The following is a 21,908-nucleotide window of genomic DNA, read 5'->3' on the forward strand; positions in this document are numbered from 1 at the left end:
AAAAGACTGTATGAAACTGAGCCCATAAAGACCTATGTTACACTGTGTTGTGACAGATAAACTATTGTTGTGCAAAACAAATCCTTTGATATTTAGAGGAATTTGCCATAACAGTTGACTTTGCCTGCCTAACACACATGGGTGTACCAATGGTGGGGCAGTGATTGCCTCCCAGTGTGCAGGAAAAGGACGATGATGCATTATCAATACAGAATTTTAAAACAATAATAATAGAAAGCAGTTTGCTTTTTATTATCACCACACACTGACAAATCTAAATAATATCAACAATGAAATGTTCCTTCCCACGTGGTGGAAGGGGACTGTGAATGCATGAGGGAGTGGACTCTAGGAGACAAAGACACTGTTTTGCTCGCATTGTGTCCCTGTTTGGTGCATGACTGTTATCAGGGGAAAAAACAAAATACAACACTAGGCTTGAGGATAGAATACATGGCTTTAAGTTTCCACTCTGCCACTTCAGAAATGAGGCTCCCTGATCCTTCCGTCTGGGAAGTGGATTTCATACTTAATTCACTGAGTCTCCTGAGGACCAAATGAGGCAACACATTTAAAAAATTAGTAAATTTTATAAATATCATAAGAATAAATGCTAGTATTATTATTACTTTATTTTAAAAATTATGTTTATGTTTTTTAAGTACAAAGTATTCTCTCAATTATACAGGTGGAGTTTTAATTTATTGAATAAATACCTCATATATATACATATATATATACATTTCATATACATGATATAGATAGATAGTAACAAGCAGACAAATAAGACTAAGATTCTTGTTATAGACAAAAATTGATTTCTTGAAGTACCATATCGTTTTGGGGGAGGGGCCTTTTACATTTCTTAAATTATGTCCAGAAGAAAAGAAGATTAAAAGAAAATAGTTCTAATACTTTTCTTACCTTTTTGTTACCTTTTTTCCCTCCATCCATTCTGTAGAGAATATTCTTTAAACTCGTGCTACAATAGATCCTGGTGTCCAGATGAATAAGGATGATCTCTACTGTCACAGGGCCTGGAGTCTACAGAGACACTCATTTATACAAAGAAGCGTTTGTAATAAGTATGAACAGGTGCTGTGGCAGATATGTGAATTTTAGAAAGCACTATGTATTTTTTACTTCAACTTGAAAACTCCAATTTGATTGCTAACTTTTGATTTTGCCAATACAGACGTTGAGAAAATCCAATTACTATTGCATTTTCATAAAGTATGAAACAATTTAACATTAGATATGTAAAAAGAGTATGCTCTCAGAATAAAGTCAGATTCCTCAGTTGACATATGGGGCTTTATTTTAAAAAATTAAAGTTTTCCTTATTTTTTCTGTTTTTACCATAGATTGTTGAACACTTCATTGCAGGGTACAGGCCCTGGCCTTCAGGCTTTCATGGTGAAAAGCAAGTCTTGAGGAGTGCAGTTTGCCTCTAGGAGGATCTGGTCAGAGGATTCTATGTGATTTGATGTTGGGAGTTGTGGCCCTGGAGAAGAGGAGTGAATTCCAGGAGAGTCAGTGTGGAGCATGGAGATTGGTCAGGAAACTCTACTCACTGGCATTGTCCAAAGGCTGATCCACAAAAGCTGAAAAGGCATTTACAGTTAGGCAGAGGATGGGAGGGCTGTAGGCAGACTTTCAGGCAGAGGAAGCACCTCAGGCAAAGGCAGAGAGACATACAATAGTACAACACTGAAGCTGCTCATTGTGAAGGAAGCATGGTGGTTGAGGGACTAAAGACTTAGGGTCCCAGTAGAGGAAACTGATGGGAACATGGCACTTGTCATCTCTCTTTCTGTATTATTTATTTTCAAGATATTGCTTTCAATTAATTTGGAGTTGATTGGTATGACATGTGAGATAGAGGAATCACCTTATGATAGTAACACTTTTAGATCAATTACAATTTCAATACCAATTTCGATGTCAAACAATAAATAACAACATTCTCAATATTAATTGTGATGGGATGACTTTTCCATTACATGTTACAGGGAAGAAACAGAAAAACAATCACATAAATAAAGATGGGGCTATGAAACCACCTACATAATGCAATTCATTTATGGAAAGGAGAAATATACACTCTTCTTTCAAAATTGAAGTATAGTTGATTTACAATGTTGTTTTAGTTCCAGGTGTACAGCAAAGTGATTCAGATATACACATACACACATATATATATTCTTTTTCAGTCTTTTCTCTTGTAGGTTATTACAAAATGTTGAGTATAGTTCCCTATACAGTAGGTGCTTGTTGTTACCTATTTTATATACAGTCGTGTGTATATGTTCATCTCAAACTCCTAATTTATCCCTCCTCTCCCTTTCCCCTTTGGTAACCATACGTTTGTTTTCTATGTCTGTGGGTCTATTTCTGTACTGTATGTAAGTTCATTTGTATCATTGTTTTTAGATTCCACATATATGTGATATCATATTATACTTGTCTGACTTACTTCACTAGGTATGATCATCTCTAGGTCCATCCATGTTGCTGCAAATGACATTTTTTCATTCTTTTTTATGGCTGAGTAACATTCCATTGTATATATACCACATCTTCTTTATCCATTCATCTGAGGAGATGGATACAGTTTTAATTTTAAGGTAAAGCATTAAAAATCGTTATCAAGATAGTAGTCCTCATCTGAAAAGACCTGTTTCTGTTGTTATTTTAAGATATCTGGTTTAACAAGAAAGAAAGGACAAGTTGTAACCCATAGTCTGAACAATTTTTTAGCCAGTTTTAATCCTCCATCCTAGTGAACTGAAGTTCCTACTGCATCTTCCTCAGTAGCAGAAATCCTCAGAGGTTAGTGTCTGTGCAGGAGGCCAAAGATTTCAGAACCATAAAAAGAAGGCAAGGTGAAGAATTCCAGTTGAGGGACCTAAAAGAAGTAGAGATCAAGGGAAATGGATAATTTAAAAGGAGGTTGGAAGTCAGGGCTTGCTAAAGGAGTATCTTTATGGGGTTATACAGAGCCATGACCAAAAAATTCTGCTTTTGTTGGGTATGTATAGGAGTGAGTGTGTTGGACTTGAGGTAGCACATCAGACTTCTTTAACTTCCTCATAATCCTTTCTTTGGGAAATGACACTCTTGAGATGGAAGGGAAAAGCTACCTGAAAGTTCTTTGGGTTTTCATATATGTTTGTCATTAGGAGAAAAGAAAAAGGAAAGCTGCCTACCCAAGTACCATCACCACTAAAAAATGTGATGTTTAAGATAGCTCAGTACTTAAAATGAGGAGGCCACACTCCTTAGTTTTTAGTCACAAGCTGAAAACTTACATCCACACAAAAACATGCACACAGATGTTTATAGCAGCTTTATTCAAAATTGCTAAAACTAGGAAGCAACCAAGATGTCCTTCAGTAGGTGAATGGATGAGTGAACTGTGGTACATCCAGATAATGGAATATTATTCAGTGCTAAAAAGAAATGAGCTATCAAACCATGAAAAGACATAAAGGAACTTTAAATGACTATTACTAAATGATTGAAGCCAATTTGAAAACACTGCATACGGTATGATTCCAATTACATGGCATTGTGAAAATGGCAAAACTATGAAGACAATTAAAAGATCAGTGGTGAAGAGAAGTTAGGGGAGAGCATAGGAGAAATGAATTGGCAGATCACAAAGGCTTTTTAGAACAGTAAAACTCTTCCGTATGTCACCATGATGGTGGATATATGCCACTATGTATTTGTTCAAACCCACAGAACGTGTAATACCAAGAATGAACCCTAAGGTAAACTATGGACTTTGCGTGATAATGATGTGTCAGTGTAGGTTCTTCAATTGTAACAAATGTACCACTGTGGTGAGGATGCCAATAGTGGGGAAGGCTGTGCATATATGAAGGTAGGACTGTACGTGAAATCTCTGTACCTTCCACCCAGTTTTGCTATGAACTTAATCTGCTCTAAAGAATAAATTCTATTAGAAAATAAGGAGGCTGAGAGTGATGGTAACCTAATCAGTAAACCTAGCTCCCCTACCTGCTTTGATTATTAGTCTAAACTACACCTGCAAATACTGATGTGATTTTCCAGTGATATTTGGTGAATATGTAGATGTAACACATTTGTCCTTATTTATTTGTTCCATGGACCTCTTTTGACTGGAGAAGAAATAAAGTCTCCAACACTTCTCTTGTGGATATCTAGATCAATAAGCACCTTTATATTACATGCTATGTGCCTTGCTTTGTAAGTACCATGGCACATATAAAAGAAAGTAGGTTCCTATCTTTAAGAAGTTACTATATACTGACTATTATAAGTCCTGACATTGGACTAATAAGAGGTTGGAGAACTGAAGAGGGAATTTAATGAGTAAATCACCAAGCACTAAAGGTGAGAAGAATGACTATTTCTAGGTGATGCTGACTAAATACAGAGGAAGAATTTACTAGTTAAAAAAACACTTCTATAACAGATAAACCGCCAAAGTCTCAGTGACTTAAAAAAAAAAAGTCTATTTTTTCTCTTGTCAGAGTGTAAGGTGATTACTTCTAGCTAGGTAGCCACCAATATAATTATTCTAGAACCAGAGCTTCTTCCATCTGTGGCTTTGCCTCCCACTTGAATGACACTCAGTGGATTCTCCATTCAGTTGGTGGCTGGGGAAAGAGAGGATCAGGCATAAGATTATGGGAGGGTCGAATAGGACAGTTCAAGAAGTGGGGTATATTAGTCCTATTCACAGTCCCCTGGCTAGAACTTAGTCAGTGGCCACAATTTCCTGCAACAGAGACTTCGAGAAACAAACTAACTGTGCTTCCAGGACACAAAGAGAAATGAGTTTGACATACAACCAGTTTCTCTCTCCAAGAAAATAACGAAAGTGAACTAAGCCTCAGCAGGTCAAAGCAGATCTCAGACTGTGAGCAATGACTCAGGGACTGGAGACTGACTTGGAAAAGAGGGTCTGAGGTGGCTTCATGAAAAACAACACCCCAGAAGGACTGGGTGCTAACTTCTCGACCACCTATGAACAAATTGTTGAAATAGAGAATATGATGAAACTCTGTAACACGTAGAGAACAATAAAACTGTTGTGACTCAGGGGCGTGTTCTTTTTCCATACACTGGAAAGCTAAAGGAGGGAGCATTACATTTTAGAAGGACCAAAGGAGACAAATACTCATCTTAGGACAAAAAGAGAGAACAATTAAGGAATCAGAGAAAATGAGCTGGGCATCTATGTTTTGGGATTTAGTTACAGGGAATTTGAACTTTCTTGTGAAATCTGTCTCTCAACTGACCTATATATATTCGCACATATTGATTAAATGTGTATTCTGATAAACTCAGTAGGTATTATCTATTCTCTGTAAGTTGTACCATTAGCTAACTAGAGCAAAAACCTCCTCCTTACACTCAATCATTCACCATTATTGACATTGGGTATAAATTGTAAATCAGAGGCAGCTGACCTCTGGCTGTCTTTGGAATGACTTTTTGATCTGATTCCTACTTATTTTGCTTCATCTGGTTTTACAACGAAGATCTTTGAACCAGATCTATTTAAGTTTGGTTTGGTTTGCTTTGGATAGTCTTCAGAATTGATTGACCTGCTAGCTTCAAAGGGATCAATACTTCTGTTTGTTTTGTTTAATGAGTTATCACCACATAATAACCATTAGCACTGTTGCACAGGTTGTGGTGTCTGTGTTAGAAACAAATTTAGATTCTGCTCTATACTTAGGGTTTCTAAATTTGATGTCCACTCCAGCTGTGGGTAGGAACTGTGCAATTTCCCTTTCATGGAAATTACCTACCACTACATTTTAAAAATAAGAGATAATAAGAAGAAGACTATTAGATTAAATTTTAGGTGATTCCTAGAGGACACAAATGGGCCAAGAATAACAATTTCATGAAATTAATTTCCTGTGCTAGAAGACCCAAACTGAAATAGCTCCCAACACAGAATTTCTATCCTGTTTGGTTATGTTGTCACTTATCTCACCTCTTCTGGAAAACTGGTTCTTCCCTCCCTATTTTGAAAATTATCCCACGGGAGCTGCCATTCTCTTATGTGTTCTTACCAACCTGGCCTAAGTAATTGGTCTAGAAAAGTATATTTACATGACCCATGGTGGGCCAATCTGGGACATACCTAATTTGCAAGTTTTCAAGGTGGAAATGGTGGATGGCAAGTCATTTTCTCTTACATAACAAAACTGAGGGTGCATGAGGCCAGGAGGTATACATGGAAAGGAATAAGTATTCCCGTGGGAAAAGCCAGTCTTAGAGGAAAGTTTCTGAGTGGACAGAAGGAGAAACTACCACTTCTACTCATGAATGAGGCTCCTGCCTTCCTAAGCTTTGGTTAATTGAGCTAATAATTTCAACTTCCCTTTTCTTCTTTTAAATCTTTCATTTGTTGATTAATTGATTGTGTGTATGTGTGTGTGTGTGTGTGTTTAGGCCAGTTTAGACTGAATTGTCATTTTGATCAAAATGACAGCAACAGTAAAAGAGTCCTGATTAAGACATCTGGGAAATTTATTTATGAGTGTACATAGAAGAATGGTTTTGTTTCAGTTAATTCAAAAGTGGCTTTTATTGTAAAGCATTGCAGATCTCAAAGACTGTTCATGCGTAGGAAATATAGAGTACTCTTTGACAACCCAGAGAAGTTTCCAACTGTTCAAGTTTCAGTTTCTCACTCTTCAAAATGTGAAAATGTGTTTGTAAGCTTGGTAGACATTCTCTAAAACAATAAATCTGAGTTATTTAATGATTTAAAATGTCGTTGATATATTCTTTATCATGAAGAAAAATATATTCGTGGACAATATTTGAATTGCAAAAAATAAAATCCATTTCAAGTTAGGCTTATAAGGCAGAAGAAAACATCAATTCAATAAAAAAGTAGTAATTATCTTTTTTGCCCTCCAATTTTTCTTAGTGGTATCTGAGCTCCAATATAAGACAGAAGGTGGTGGGCTTGAGTATGCTTCCAAAATGACTGGGCTCAATTCTACTAAATGATATAAAAACCCTAAAATAATCTATCAAAAGTATGATCTAATTTATCTAGTAATCTGTAAAGGTTAATCAAATTTACTGTGAGACTGCTGGAGCCCTGAATTTCTGATTTGAAGGTCTTCTGTGACCCCAGCACAGAGAATAGAAGAGTGCGCTGAAATAGTTCTCATCCCCAAGGCCCCAGGATAAAACACAGACAGAAACATAAGTGCAAAATTGACTTGGCTTTTTAACATAAAACAGGCCTGCTTCTGTTGGGTCTTTCTAAACTGCCCTTTCTTCCTGCAACACCCCAGAGAACTAAACATCAAATACCAGTGAAAACAAAGGAAATACCTTGGGAGTGAACTCAAAAATCCTCAAATCCTCCTCACTGTGATTCAAATACAACAGAATTTTGAATATGTGAAAGTAATTCACTAATGTGTTGCATATACACCCTCATAAAAAGACAGTTAGGATGGGTGTATATTTAAGATTCTCAAGTCTTTCATAATAACTTTGAGTTGCATATAAATGCTAAGAAATCCATTTAAAATATATAGCATTTCTGACTATTTGACATAGGGTAAAATACAACCCTTATTCTTAGTGTTCTGTTCATTTGATATTTCATCGTGAAGTTGTAGAAACTAAACAGGTGAGATATATGCACACGTTTGTGTATATATGTATATACTAGTATGCATGCATATACATGCATATACATGTGTGCATTTTTATATATGCAGCAGTGGGGACTTGGATAACTGTATTAAGTTATGATTTTTGCTTTTTTAAAAAGTAGTTTCTGTTTGACTGAGGGAGTGAATCTACTTGAATCTCTGGGAATACATTTTATAATATTAATAAGCCCAGACAACTTGAGGTCTCAAGCTATCTTCATGGAACTAGGCCAAATATTCTAACTTCTATTTTTTCATTGTATGTCAGTAAGCCAGGATTTCAAGGAAATCAAATATAAAGAGAAAATGCAAAAAATATCCATTTATTTTGTAGGAGGACTCAAAATGTTAGGTTTTAATTTTACCCAATTTATTTATTTATTTTTAACAAATGGCTTTTTTTTTCTTGTTAGGACTTCATCAATAATTTGGGGCCTTCAGAAGCCCCTGGAAAGACTCCAACCATCTTTTCCTGTCTTGCCCTTCCTACACTCTCCTATGCATCTGGATTCCAATTCCAATATATTTCTCTGAACGTAGTTTAACCTTAATTATTTTGCATATTTTCTTCCCTTTGCTTATGGTATCCTTGCATATAAAATAAACATTTAATTTAATAAGTATTTATTGAGCACCTACCATATGGCAGCTATTATACAAGATACTGTGAGTTACACAGTTTTGGAGCAATCAGGCATGTACCTTTCTTGATGGAATCGTGTCCTCTTTCTGAGGAAGTTCTATGCACTCTTCAATAGTGATGTGAGAGGTGAGGATGTAGGCAGTGGGAAAGTGCTCCAAAGGAAAGAGTATTTCATTACTGGCATTGTTTAGAATTGCTGGCTCAGGGCAACAGTGAAAAGGAGACTAACTTTCAGTAAATTTCATCATATTGTTAAATTGTCTACAGAAGGTGCATCACCTTTTTACCTGCATCCAGAATAGATGGCTCTTTGGCATTTCCTGAAATAGTAGAAGAGGGATTTTGGTGAAGGACCTTAAAGCATGAGGGGACATAGTCATCTCTGAGCATGATAAAGGGCAGAAGACAGGCTGGAAGTGAATTAGTATTCATCATGAAAAACAGTATTATCTGATAGCATAATAGACTTTGCCTCCTGGAAGCCAGGCTACTATGAGACTTTGAGAGCACCCACATTTTTTCCACTACCAGGATCCAAAACTCCAGCCTTTATCTCCTAGAGAAAATTATGAACACTGGATAGGTTGTGGAGGGTGAAGAAATGAGATTGAATGTGAGAGGGGACCCATGGGGGGTGAGGGTGAAGGTGTCTCCAAACCTTGAACAAAGCTACTCCAAAGTAGGATGAAGCACAAGTGAAAGGATTTAGGGATGCAAATTGAAGAGTTGACAAAATCCTCTCTTGAAACTCTACCATCCTGTGGGCTTTAAATACTTAGGACCATGTTTTTTGGACTTGAAATAAAGTTCTGATTGTGTACGCAGTTTGTAAGGGTCTCACCAGTCATCACTAGGACTATGCAATCTGGAATCTGCCACAATATAGCTTAATGGTGGAATTATGTATATATACCCACCACAGTGAACTCACAAAAATGACTTTCAATCTTTTCTCCTCCTCTCTGCTGTAACAGAATTGAGCCTATCAGCTCTTCTGCATGGTTTTGGAACAAAAGAAGAGAGCCATGTCTTCTGCAGAGTTCATGTTGATTGCTTCCAGAAACATTGGAAATGTTTGTTGATATATCTATATCCCACTTCTAAGGAGCAATGGAAAAGCCAGGTTGATACACCAAAGAAATTGTCATCTCAGGGAACATTTGGGAAAAAGTATCTCATTGCACAAGTGAGCTATTTGTTTCTTTTACAATTTGCCACACACTTTGCTAGTAAGGATGGAGCTGCTGGGTTGAAAATGATGGATTGCCCTAAGTGCGTAGCTACTGAAATCCTGCAACTTCAATGGGTCACACGGAGCAGAAGATAACAAGCTTTTCTGGCAACAAAATAAATTGTCCTCATGTGGTATTAGTGTTTCTAAATGGCCCTGCACTCCTGTCAGATGAAAAAGCCCAACACATTTCTCTTTCTTTGATTTTCTTTCTTATCTTTTCCCAGGATTTATTCCTTTGATGTCCTTTAAATTCTGATCTTATCTGTTATTTTTCACCTGGACATTCAATAGCCTTACTCACTGATTAGTAATCAAACTTGCTGGATTTATCATGCTTCATTTTATATCTGCATATATGACATCAAAGTCTCTTGTTGCCTGTCCTGTTAAGAAACTATTCTTTTTGTTTCATCTGTACCTTCCCTATAGTCCCCATCTCCATTCATGTATTCAACATGCAAAACGTGGATTCTGTGATAGTAATACTCATGAAATATAACTCCCAACCTCCAGGAGTGTCAATGAACCTATGAAAAACTAATAGTTTTATACTTTGACAAGTGCAATAAAAATTAGCTCATAAAGGTGAGAGAACCAATGCTGAGTGTTGGAAGAAGTATACACAAAGAAGGAGGGTATTTTGAACTGATTCCTGCAGAAAGATCCAGTAGGGATTTGTCAGGAAATTATCCCTTGACAAAAAAAGTATGAGCTCAAACTTCTTTTATTTTTAGTAGCATCTTTATTGGAATAAAATTTATTTAACCTTATAAATTTATCCTATATAGTTCAGAGGTAAATTAGTATATCCACAGAATTGTGCAAGGATCTTCACCATCTAACTTTAGAATATTTTCATCACTCCAAAAGAAACACTGGATTCTTTAGTAGTTAATCCTCATTTTTCTTTCCCACAGTCCCTGATAATTACTAATCTAATGAATCTTACTTTACATTTACCTATTCTGGACAGTTCATATAAATGATGTCATATAATAAGTGGCCTTTCTGTCTGGCTTCTTTCATTTAGCATAATATTTCAAGGTTTATACCTGTTTTAGTATCTATCAGTGTTTCATTCTTTTTTATGGTCAAATAATATTCCGTTGTACAAATATGCCACATTTCACTTATTTATTAATCAGTTGATGGACTTTTGAGTTGCTTCCATTTTTAGCTAATATGAGCAATGCTGATATGAACATTCATGTAAGTTTTTGTGTGGACATATGTTTCCAATTTTATTGAGTATACATCTAAAAATGGAATATCTGAGTCATATGGAAACTATTTTTATCATTTTAGAGGAAATGCCGAACTGTTTATCAAACAGCTGCACTACTATACATCCTCACCAGGAATGTATGAGTCTTCCAATAGATTTCCTACTGGGTAGGAAGTGATATCTCATTGTGGTTTTGTTTTGCATTTTCTTAATGGCTAATAATTTTGAGCATCTTTTTATGTGTTTATTGTTATTTTGTATCTTCTTTGGAAAAATATGTATTCAAATCTTTTGTTCATTTTTTAACCGGGTTATTTGTGCATCTTTAATAATTTTTTGTATAATAAGGATACTAGATACTTATCAGATATGTAATTTGTAAATATTTTCTACAATTCTGTGGTTGTCTTTTAATTTTCTTGATAGTGTTCTGTGAATTTGAAAATTATTAATTTTGATAAAGTCTGATTTATTTTTTTCTTTTGTTGCTTGTGCTTTTGGTGTCATATCTGAGAAAGAACTACCAAATCCAATGCCAAAAGACTTATTCCTGTATTTTAAGTGTTTTATAGTTTTAGCGGTTACATTTAGATCTATGATCATTTCTTAGGATTTCCTATATACTAGATGTGTCATCTGTGAATAGAGATAGTTTTACTTCTTTTCAAATCTGAATGTCTTTTATTTCATTTTTGTCTAATTGCCTTACCTATAACCTCCCATATATTTCTGAAGTGACCACAGCAGACATCTTTGTCTTGTTCCTGACATTAGGGGACAGCATTTAGACTTTCACCATTAAGTGTAATGTTATCTGTGGTGTTTTCAAAGACGGTCTTTATCAGATTGTGGGAATTTTCTTCTATTCATAATCTGTTGGGTGTTTTTATTATGAAAGGTTTTGGATATTGTGAAATGATTTCTTGCATCTATTTAGATGATCATCTTGTTTTTGGCCTTGATTCTGTTAATATACCATATTACACTGCCCCACTTTTTTAATGTTTTACCAACCTTGAATTCTTGGTATAAAGCCTAACTTATTATAATATATTATCACTGTTATATGTTGCTATATTTGGTGTATTAAGGATATTTATATTATATTTGTAACAAAAATGGATTGTAGTTTTCCTGTGATATCTTTTCCTGTTTTTGGTACCAAACTTATACTGGCTTGATAAAAAGAGTTGTGGAGTATTTCTGCCTCTTCTGTGTTTTGGAATAGTTTTTATGTGCTCTGACCACAATGGAATAAGATAGAAATAAATAACAGAAAGAAATTTCAGAAATTCACAAATATATGGAAATTAAACATTACACTCCTAAATGATTAATAGTCAAAGAAGAAATTACAATATACCAAATGTATGGAGTCCAGCTAAAACAGAACTTGGAGGGAAACTTATAACTGTAAATGTCCACATCTAAAAGGAAGAAATATCTCAGATCAATAGCCTAAACTTCAGACTCAAGAAACTAGAAACTAAGAGCAAACTGAAGTCAAAGCAATCAGAAGGAAGAAAATTTTTAAAAGATGAGATAGAAAGGAGTGAAATATAGGATAGAAAAATAGTAGACAAAAATCTACAAACAAAAGTTGGTTATTTGAAAAGAACAAAACTGACAAAACTTTCGTTAGACTGATAGGGAAAAAAACAAGTAACAATTGTTATATAAGGATTTTTTTTGCAAAAAACAAGTAACAATTGTTATATAAGGAATTTTTTAACAGTTATAGAAGTTGACAGAGTTGATTCTATTCTAAAACCATTTTATAGCAGTAGGTACTCATTTAGTGTAACTGTATTTTGCCTTAACCTCCCTGAGAGGTTATAATTTATCAAAACGTTGGTTAAAATATCTAACCCATCAAATTAAATAGAATTTCCAAAAAATTCTTTTTTTAAGGAAAACAATCTGATACATGACTAGGAGTATAAACCTTTGATTCCTCCCTCACTGGCATTTCTCTGTACATGTCCCTTCTTATTGCATTTTCACAACATTTCTAATGTGGTTGGTTCTTTGTCTAAATGGTCAAATGAAGCAATCTACTCAGTGTTCCCAGAGATACTCAGAAAATTCAGCAAGTGATATTTAACTTTGTTATACATAATGACAGCTTTTTAGAGCCAGGAAGATCTCCATCCTCCAGCCATCATCAATTCTGAGAACATGAGCTAGTTACTTGATCTTAATGTTTCTGAGTACCTTCATCTGTAAAACTGTTTTGAAAACAAAACATACACCAAATAATTGGTGTGAACATTAAGCGACCTGATATAATTTAACCATCCCATGCAGATATGATACAGAGTAAGAGTTCATCCATATTTATTTCCTAGCTCTTGATCTTCCCTTCCCTTTCCTTCTCTGGTGTGTGTTTTTAATATATGTTTAGATGCCACAGAAAGCAAAATTCCATCAAATGAGCACAACATCCACTGAAGCTGAACAGTGAGCCTTTCTGACATTCTGGTTACAGCCATAGTAATTTCCTCTGAAAATTGTGCCACGTGGCTAGAATAAAGCAGATGTTTAGCTGACCTTACCTTCACTCAAGAGAAAATGATTGCTTATTTGTTCATCCATTTTCTTCCAAAAGAAGTAAGCCTGGAAGTAAATTGCTAGCTTCAAGGTTTTAAAAGAATCATTGGTTTTCCCCATCTGTATATTAGTCCCCATTTTGAGCCATGTCATGGGTTTGATTTGAAGGTTAGAGGGGCACACCATCATAATAAGGGTTAGTGGCTTGAATCACAAACTCCCCATACTCCAAAATAACTAGGATCTTTGACAAAAGAGAACATATGGAAAACAGTGGCTTTAATCAAACACATCTTTTGTGTTGCCTTTTACTAGTGAGTTACTTCTCATTAGCTCATATTATGTAATTCAGTAGCCATGGCAATGATCTACCTATTTCATAGATGCCATAAAACATATGGTATCTAAGCAGTTGTGGTAACATAGTAGTTGTCAGATAATTTCTGTGTCTAGCAAAACTGATCAGGTGGTTACAAGGCAAAATTTAATTTCTTTTCTGTACCAGAATTGTTTAACATTGGAATAATATGAAGCAAAACTTTAGAATAACATTATTCAATAGAACTTTCTATGATGATAAAAATTTTTCTTATTTGCATGGCCCAAAAGAGTAGTGATTAGCCACATGTGGCTCTGGAGATTTTCAAATGTGGTTAATGAGACTGGGGAAGTGAATTTTAAATTGTATTTAATTTTAATCAATTAAAATTAAAATTTAGATAGCCACATGTTGCCATTGACTACCATACTGAATAATGAATCTCTTGACTGATTGGAAAAGTTACAATTTTTATACTGAAATTTGAAAAATTCTTAAAAAGCACTGTGCAAAAAAAAATTTTAAGAAAAAAGCTGCCCAACCAATTCTTATAGGACTTGAAATTCTATGAAGATTGTGAAATTTTAAATGCTTTAAGGAATGTAAGGGGAATAGTCATCTATTCTCATGCTCATAACCCAGATGTTACCAATAATTTTGACCTCTCCACACTTAAATTTTAATGATTTCATTCTTCAACTATCACCTCCTATATTTCCATTTCTCTTCCTCTGGCTTGTTTGTCGCCATCGATTTCTATACCCACTTGAAATCACCAATCTACTTTCTCATTGTTCCTTATCTCCTTTACTTCTCCCTTCATAATTCATCAATAAAAGCAATACTTTACATAGGCCTTCAACTCCATTTCCCCTCTTTTCTTCATCTGATGAGCCCCTAACCCTCATTAAATTCCAACTCCTCGCCACAGTCAATACCTGCATAGGAGCAGCTGAATGTGATTGGAGAAAAACGCATATGTGTACTAATATATCTCATTTTACATCCGTGACTATTCAAAGGAGGTAGCTGTTTAGCACTGGTTAATTTTCCTGTCCTTCAGTCTCCTGTGTATCAAGAGGGTGTTAAATCTCCAATCCTCCAACACATGCTCTCTCCTTCTCAATTTTTGACTGCTTCGTAATTCAGAAAACATAGAGAAAATCTGAAGAGGACTTGCACAGAATCCTATGATCAAGCTACCAGCCTGGCCCATTGCTCTTACTCCCCTCCTATTCTGATGGATGAACTCACTGTACTCCTAAAGGCAATTCAACCACCTGTGTGAAGCACCCCTACTCAAAGAATCACTCTTGAAAGTGCCCCTCCCTTTCCTGTATCATAACATATCYCTGTCTACTGGATCACTCATATCTCCATATAACAAAGACACAAACAAACAAAAAACAATTCTTCCCTGACTCCCAATCTCCTTAGATCAACTTCTCTCTCTCTCTACACATATATATATACACACACACACACACACACACACACACACACACACACACACACACACACATATATATGTTTCTCAGAAACAATAAATGCTGGAGACGGTGTGGAGAAAAGTGAACACTCTTGCACTGTTGGTGGGAATGTAAATTGATACAGCCACTATGGAGAACAGTATGGAGGATCCTTAAAAAACTAAAAATAGAACTACCATACAACCCAAAAATCCTACTACTGGGCATATACCCTGAGAAAACCATAATTCAAAAATAGTCAAATACCCCAATGTTCATTGCAGCTCTGTTTACCATAGTCTGGACATGGAAGCAACGTAAGTGTCCATCGACAGATGAATAAAGATGTGGCACATATATACAATGGAATATTACTCAGCCATATATAGAAATGAAATTGAGTTATTTGTAGTGAGGTGGATGGACCTAGAGACTGTCATATATGGTGAAGTGAGTCACAAATAGAAAAACAAATAACGTTTGCTAGCACATATATATGGAATCTAAAAAAAAAGAAAAGAAAAGAAAAATGGTTCTGAAGAACCTAGGGGCAGGACAGGTACAAAGACGAAGACTTAGAGAGTGGGCTTGAGGACATGGGGAGGGGGAAGCATAATCTGGGACGAAGTGAAAGAGTAGCATGGACATAGATACACTACTAAATGTAAAATAGGTAGCTAGTGGGAAGCAGCCGCATAGCACAGGGAGATAAACTCCATGCTTTTTGACAACCTAGCGGGGTGGTATAGGGATAGTGGGAGGGAGACGCAAGAGGGAGGAGATATAGGGATATCTGTATATGTACAGCTGATTCACTTTGTTATAGAGCAGAAACTAACACACCAGTGTAAAGCAATTATACTCCAATAAAAATGTTAAAAAAAAATTTCCATGACCAAAACAACTCAATTTTCTGTCGAAACCTTTGAGGTTTGAGATTAAATAATAGTAATCGCTTAAACAGCACTTACTATTTCCCTTTATTAACTCACTAAGTTTTCAAAACAACTTTGTAAGGTAGTCACTATTATTATTTCTATTGACCAATGATGAAAGTGAAGCACAGTAATGTTAAATTGTTTACCCACAAGCAGTGTACCTGGCATTTAAACTCACGTTCAGAGTTTATGTTCTTTTTTTTTTTTTACATTTTTATTGGAGTATAATTGCTTTACAATGGTGTGTTAATTTCTGCTTTATAACAAAGTGAATCAGTTATACATATACATATGTCCCCCTATCTCTTCCCTCCTGCGTCTCCCTCCCTCCCACCCTCCCTATCCCACCCCTCCAGGCGGTCACAAAGCACCGAGCTGATCTCCCTGTGCTATGCGGCTGCTTCCCACTAGCTATCTACCTTACGTTTGGTAGTGTATATATGTCCATGCCTCTCTCTCGCTTTGTCACAGCTTACCCTTCCCCCTCCCTATATCCTCAAGTCCAAAAAAAATGTCATGAGGAACCTAGGGGTAAGACAGGAATAAAGACACAGACCTACCAGAGTTTATGTTCTTAAATGCGTGTCTCCCAAAAGCCATATAGAATTCTCAACAGCCCAGTCCTTGCTGGTGAGAAGGGAAGTTACATACTCTGAGTTATGAAGACTTTGATTAAATTTGAAACTTAACTTTGTCCTGCCAGTATATACTAATGTATCCTCTGTGTACTTTGGAAAACTAGAGAACTGAGGAACTGACATTACTTTACTCTCAGGTTTTCTAAAACTTCTGGAGACACAGAAGCAGGAGATTGTGAGAAAAGGACTACCTATGAAATTGAAGAAAAGCTATTGATTTGGATAGGGGCAGTGCTATTAACAATACACCAGTGTGTGTGCATGTGTGTGTGTGTGCATGTGTGTGTATGATTTTGGCTTTGATGACTGCTCAGTATACTCAGTATATGCAGTGCTCTGTATCTCATTTACCTACATGAGCTCGAGGCCATTGAAGTTCTGTATCTACCAACTCATTTGATAGGTGTCAACAGTTCACATGCCAAGATAAGCAAAAAATAAGAAAAGAAATTTTAAAAAACTGAGGGAGTATATTTTAATATTCTATGATGATGTGCCTTAAGAAGTGGACATGGGATTAAAGAGAGTCTTTCATGCTCCCTGAATTGTTTGGATATTTTATAAAGGTTTATCAAGGGGGAAAAAATACTTATTTTGAAATTAAAAAAAGGAAAAATTATTACAATGCACAAATACTTTGTAGCTAGAGTGATAGTAAATTAAATATGCTAAACATTAATTGAGATCTGTGTTATTAATAAAGAAGCAGCAAGATAATAAAATAACTATAAACCAAAAAAAAAAAAAACTGAGGGAGCAATGCAAGAGACATTTAAACATGTAGAGTGTTTAAAAGAGGTGAAGAAGCATATAGTTAAGAGAACAGACTTTGGGGTTAAACCTGGGCTTGAATCCTCCTGAAGCTCACAAATTGCACACTGAGTGACCTTGTATAAATAGTTTAGTTTTTCTGCTCTTTAATTTCATTATCTATGGATTATTAGGAGATTGAAGCATGAGCTACTTCTAAATTAGCAAGCATGTAATAAAAGGCAAAAAGACTAAAGGTCATTATTATATCCTAGAGCAGACTTTGTTAGGTCAGGAATTGACTTTTTCCACCTCTGTATCCCCAGTGCCTAATGCAGTGCCTGACACATGATATATGATAAATAAGTACTGAATGAATTAAAAAGCAACTGATCTTCCCTTTCTCTTCTAAGTAGAAGCTTATCGCTCTCTCTTGCCTACCTCCCCCACCCTCCAATGCAGTGTAAAATAGTCATTATTGTGTGGTTGATAAAGCTCTGTTCTTGAAATATGACTACTTGATGTCTTACTTTACAAGCTCAGCTTCCAATCTGTTAAATGGAATTAATACTGTGTGTTTTCTTATATCTCAGAATAATTGTAGGAATTCAATTAACTGTGTAGAATGACTTTAGGGAGAAGATATTATATAAACACTAAAAATGTAGCATTATTCTTTGTTAGTACATATAAGTGTTTCTGATTTTACTTCCCTATGTTTCATCCTTTATCCAGTAGAGAGATACACAATGGAGAAAAGACAGTCTCTTCAATTAGTGCTGCTGGGAAAACTGAACAGCTACATGGCAGAAGAATGAAAGTAGAGAATAATTATTTTCAAGAACGAAAGCCACAACGTGCCACAGACTGAATTCAAACTATCAAATGGTTTTCCAAAAGATTCAAATAAATCTGAAATTATCTCCATGACCTCCAGAGCTCCCTCTCCAATCTAGTCTCCTCCCTACTCCTCACCCCTGACTCATTGCATTCTAGACCCTCTACCCTTTTGGCTGCTCTTAAGTGTGCCCAAAACACACCTAACTGAGGACATTTGCACCAGTTATTCATTATGCCTTAAATATTCTCCCCACAACTCATTCTCTTATCCCATTCAAGTTTCTCCTCAAATACTTCTGCTTCTAAAACACCTTCCCTTGCAACCTTATCAAAAAGTTACATGCCTTGTTACCTTTTCCATTTTTCTTACTGTGTTATAAAGCATCAACATTATATTGCATAATGATGTATTTATTGCTTGTTTCTTTTACTAAAATGTAAACTGTATGAAGGTAAGAATTTTCTATTGAAAATTTTCATATCCTTGGCCCCTAGAATAGTGTCTAATACATAAAAGATGCATATTAAATTTTGGGTTGAATAAATAAAAGAAATTGTGACAGCATGAAAGTTTCCTGACCTGTTCTACTGAAAATACTAATAGATTAGAAGTTAGGAGATCTGATTTCTAGTTCTAGTTCTGCTAGTTAAAGTACATATCAGGCAACTCAACATTCTCTAGTCACAAATTTCTCACTTATGGAATTCGGAGTTTTAAAATTCTGCATGATATAGAGACCATGGAAGAACTTGGTTGGACACAGGGCATGTTTGTGAGTTGGGCTTAGAACATAGTCCTTACTACAGCTAAAGTTTTTCTGCTTTTACCTATTTTATGTATTGGGCTTCCATAGACACTAGTGTTAATGCTTGAAGAGCAGATTTCATGACTAAGGGAAAAAGAATAAAAACATAATATAGTTCTAATTTGTTTATGTGTTTTCTTCCTTGCTTGGAATGGCTGTCTCTGTTTGGTAAATAAATGTATCATGATTCATTACAATAAAATAAAACCTAACTGTAAATATGATTGTTGACATAGTCTTAGCATTGACAAGGATTAATCTGGGGCCACTCTTTGTGCCTTTGACTTTATTAGCTTTGTTTATGTGATGTGTGGTTGCTTGGAAATTGAGGTACAAAACTAACATTTTATGCAATAATTAAAGACATGATATCAGTTTTGCTTTGGGGTTCTTAAGACCCACATGCAAGTGATCAATTAGAAGGATAGAAGGAGCGTTATTTCAAGCACAGGTATTAACCATTTTAATTTCCATAAATCATTCAAGATATTCTAAATATGTGAGAATTTAATTGAGGATCTAAGAAATAGACCAATGATTGCTCCATTTTAATAGCGCTTGTGTAAATAATACTTTGCTGAACTGAGATGAAATTTCAGTGTCAGTTCCTTTGGGTTTTTTTCAAACATTCTATAAAATGTAAATTAAAATAACTATCCATTCCTAAATATACGGTCTGGGTATATCCCATCTTTATCCTAGATAGCTTTAAATAAAGGTACTAGACTTGCTGGAGGAAGATTGGATAACTCCACTGTTCTAAAATAGTCCAGTGAAGTGGAGAGAGTGGCTTAGCATTATATAGTATTGTGAAACTTGGAGGAAATGTTTGCTCGCAAGCCATCCTTTTTGATCTTTACATAAACCTGTCTTTGAACACCTATGGGATGACTCAGCCCTCCAAATCCCCTTTAGTCCCAAATCCTTAGCATTCAGGTCCAAGAGTTTCAAATAAGAATTCTTGGATACTTGTCCACTTTTCTCAGTCAAAGCCTGTGGGGAGTGGGGAAAGGGAATAACATTAAATTTTTTTAAAAAAAGACAGAAATGATTGAGTTTAAGTCTCAGCTGCCCACATCCTAGAGAAATTATAACTCTGGTCGCTCTGTTCTAGGAGATTAGGTAAAACTGACAAGAACGTCACTTTGTCTCCCACACACTATTCTGACCTAATTTTCTTTCACCCGTCTTCATTTTCTGTCAACAAATTCTTAGCGACAACATGCACACACAGATGAAGGCTGCTCTGCGTGAGACAGGCCAGAACAATGTGTAGGTGCCTTAGCAGCAGCATGTTAATGACTCCTGACAGGGGTACCCCTCCGTTCGTCCTCAAACTATGGGCCTTGGGGAGGTAAATTCACTGACAGCCTGTTAAAATAGGTGGTGGGTGGAAGTGAAAATAAATAAATAACCAATGGATCATCTAAGTGGGTTGAAACCCTTCTCCAAGGCAGAGGAGAGACCTGCATCCATCACACAGTGACATTATAAATCTGTATGCTTTGCAAGGCAATGACATGAAAAATTAGACTGAACAAGCCACAGATGCACAATTTGTCAGCCTCAAAGGAAAGGTTAATGCAAGTTAAATATTGACATGTCAGCAATAAGGATTATGCCAATTATAAATTTACACCAACACTGCCTGCACTTTAATGACTGTGTGACACTGACAGGTCAACATAGGAGGGAAGAATGACAACTGAAGGGAACATCATAGAAATTAGCACACTTGGACTTTTTTAAAACCTCAGCATTTTTTTCCCCCTCTATTTTACCCTTTAAGAGATTTATTCTGAGAAATTTGCTCACATGATTATGGAGGCTGAAAAGTACCAAGATCGACAGAGTAAGTCTGCAAGATGGAGACCCAGGAGAGCTAATGGTGCAGATTCAGTCTGAGTCCAAAGGGCTGCAACCAGGAGAGTGGATGGTATAGTTCTTGTCCAAAAGCAGACAGGTTGGAGACCCAGGAAAGGCTGATGTTTCAGTTAGGGTTCAAATGCAGGATGTACCAAGTAGGAAGAATTTTATTTTACTTGGGGGGAGGGTCAAGCATTTTGTCTTATTCAGGCTCTCAACTGACTGGATGAGGCCCAGTCACATTGGGGAGGGCAACCTATTTTACTACCTATTTAAATGTTAGTCTCATCCAAAATCAGAGATACTTAGAAAAATATTTGACTAAATATCTGAGCACCTGGCGGCCCAGTAAAATTGACATATAATATTAATCATTGGGCTTTCCTGGTGGCGCAGTGGTTGAGAGTCCGTCTGCCGATGCAGGGGACATGGGTTCGTGCCCTGGTCTGGGAAGATCCCACATGCCGCGGAGCGACTAGGCCCGTGAGCCATGGCCGCTGAGCCTGCGCGTCCGGAGCCTATGCTCCGCAACGGGAGAGGCCACAACAGTGAGAGGCCCGCGTACCGCAAAAAAAAAATAATTAATTAATCATCATACCTCATCTGAACTGAACACTTTCTATGTACTGGGCCTGTGGTAAATGCTTTTCATTTAAGCTCCTATAAAGGATAACACAATCCTATGAAACTACTTGCATTTGCATTGGTTCCATTTGCTAGATGAGAGGTTAAGTAACTTGCCCAAAGTCACAAAGCTGGTAAGTGAAGGGGACTAGATTGGGAATCTGAATTGGAATCTGAACTCATGGTACTAACCACCGTTTGTATTCAAACAACTTAGTGAGAAACTTCTTTATAATTTTGGAAGAGATGAAATCTTCATTTCATCACCTTATGTTTTCTGCTTCTGTACATTCTTCCTATGGGCCACTACAGGCA

At 36.1% G+C, this 21,908-nt stretch overlaps 1 long non-coding RNA gene across 1 annotated transcript in view; it reads left to right on the plus strand.

The window, feature by feature from the left end:
• LOC113618908 (uncharacterized) overlaps positions 1-19,305 on the plus strand; it is a 32,277-nt gene extending 12,972 nt beyond the window's left edge. The window contains exons 2-3 of the long non-coding RNA XR_003432185.1: positions 10,874-10,960; positions 18,193-19,305. This is a non-coding gene — a long non-coding RNA (uncharacterized LOC113618908). The remainder of the gene's footprint in view (positions 1-10,873; positions 10,961-18,192) is intronic.
• The last annotated feature ends 2,603 nt before the right edge of the window (positions 19,306-21,908 follow it).

Source organism: Aethalodelphis obliquidens, unplaced genomic scaffold, assembly GCF_003676395.1.
Source record: "Aethalodelphis obliquidens isolate GAN/ISIS:26980383/991018 unplaced genomic scaffold, ASM367639v1 scaffold6, whole genome shotgun sequence".
Classification (NCBI taxonomy): Eukaryota; Metazoa; Chordata; class Mammalia; order Artiodactyla; family Delphinidae; genus Aethalodelphis; species Aethalodelphis obliquidens.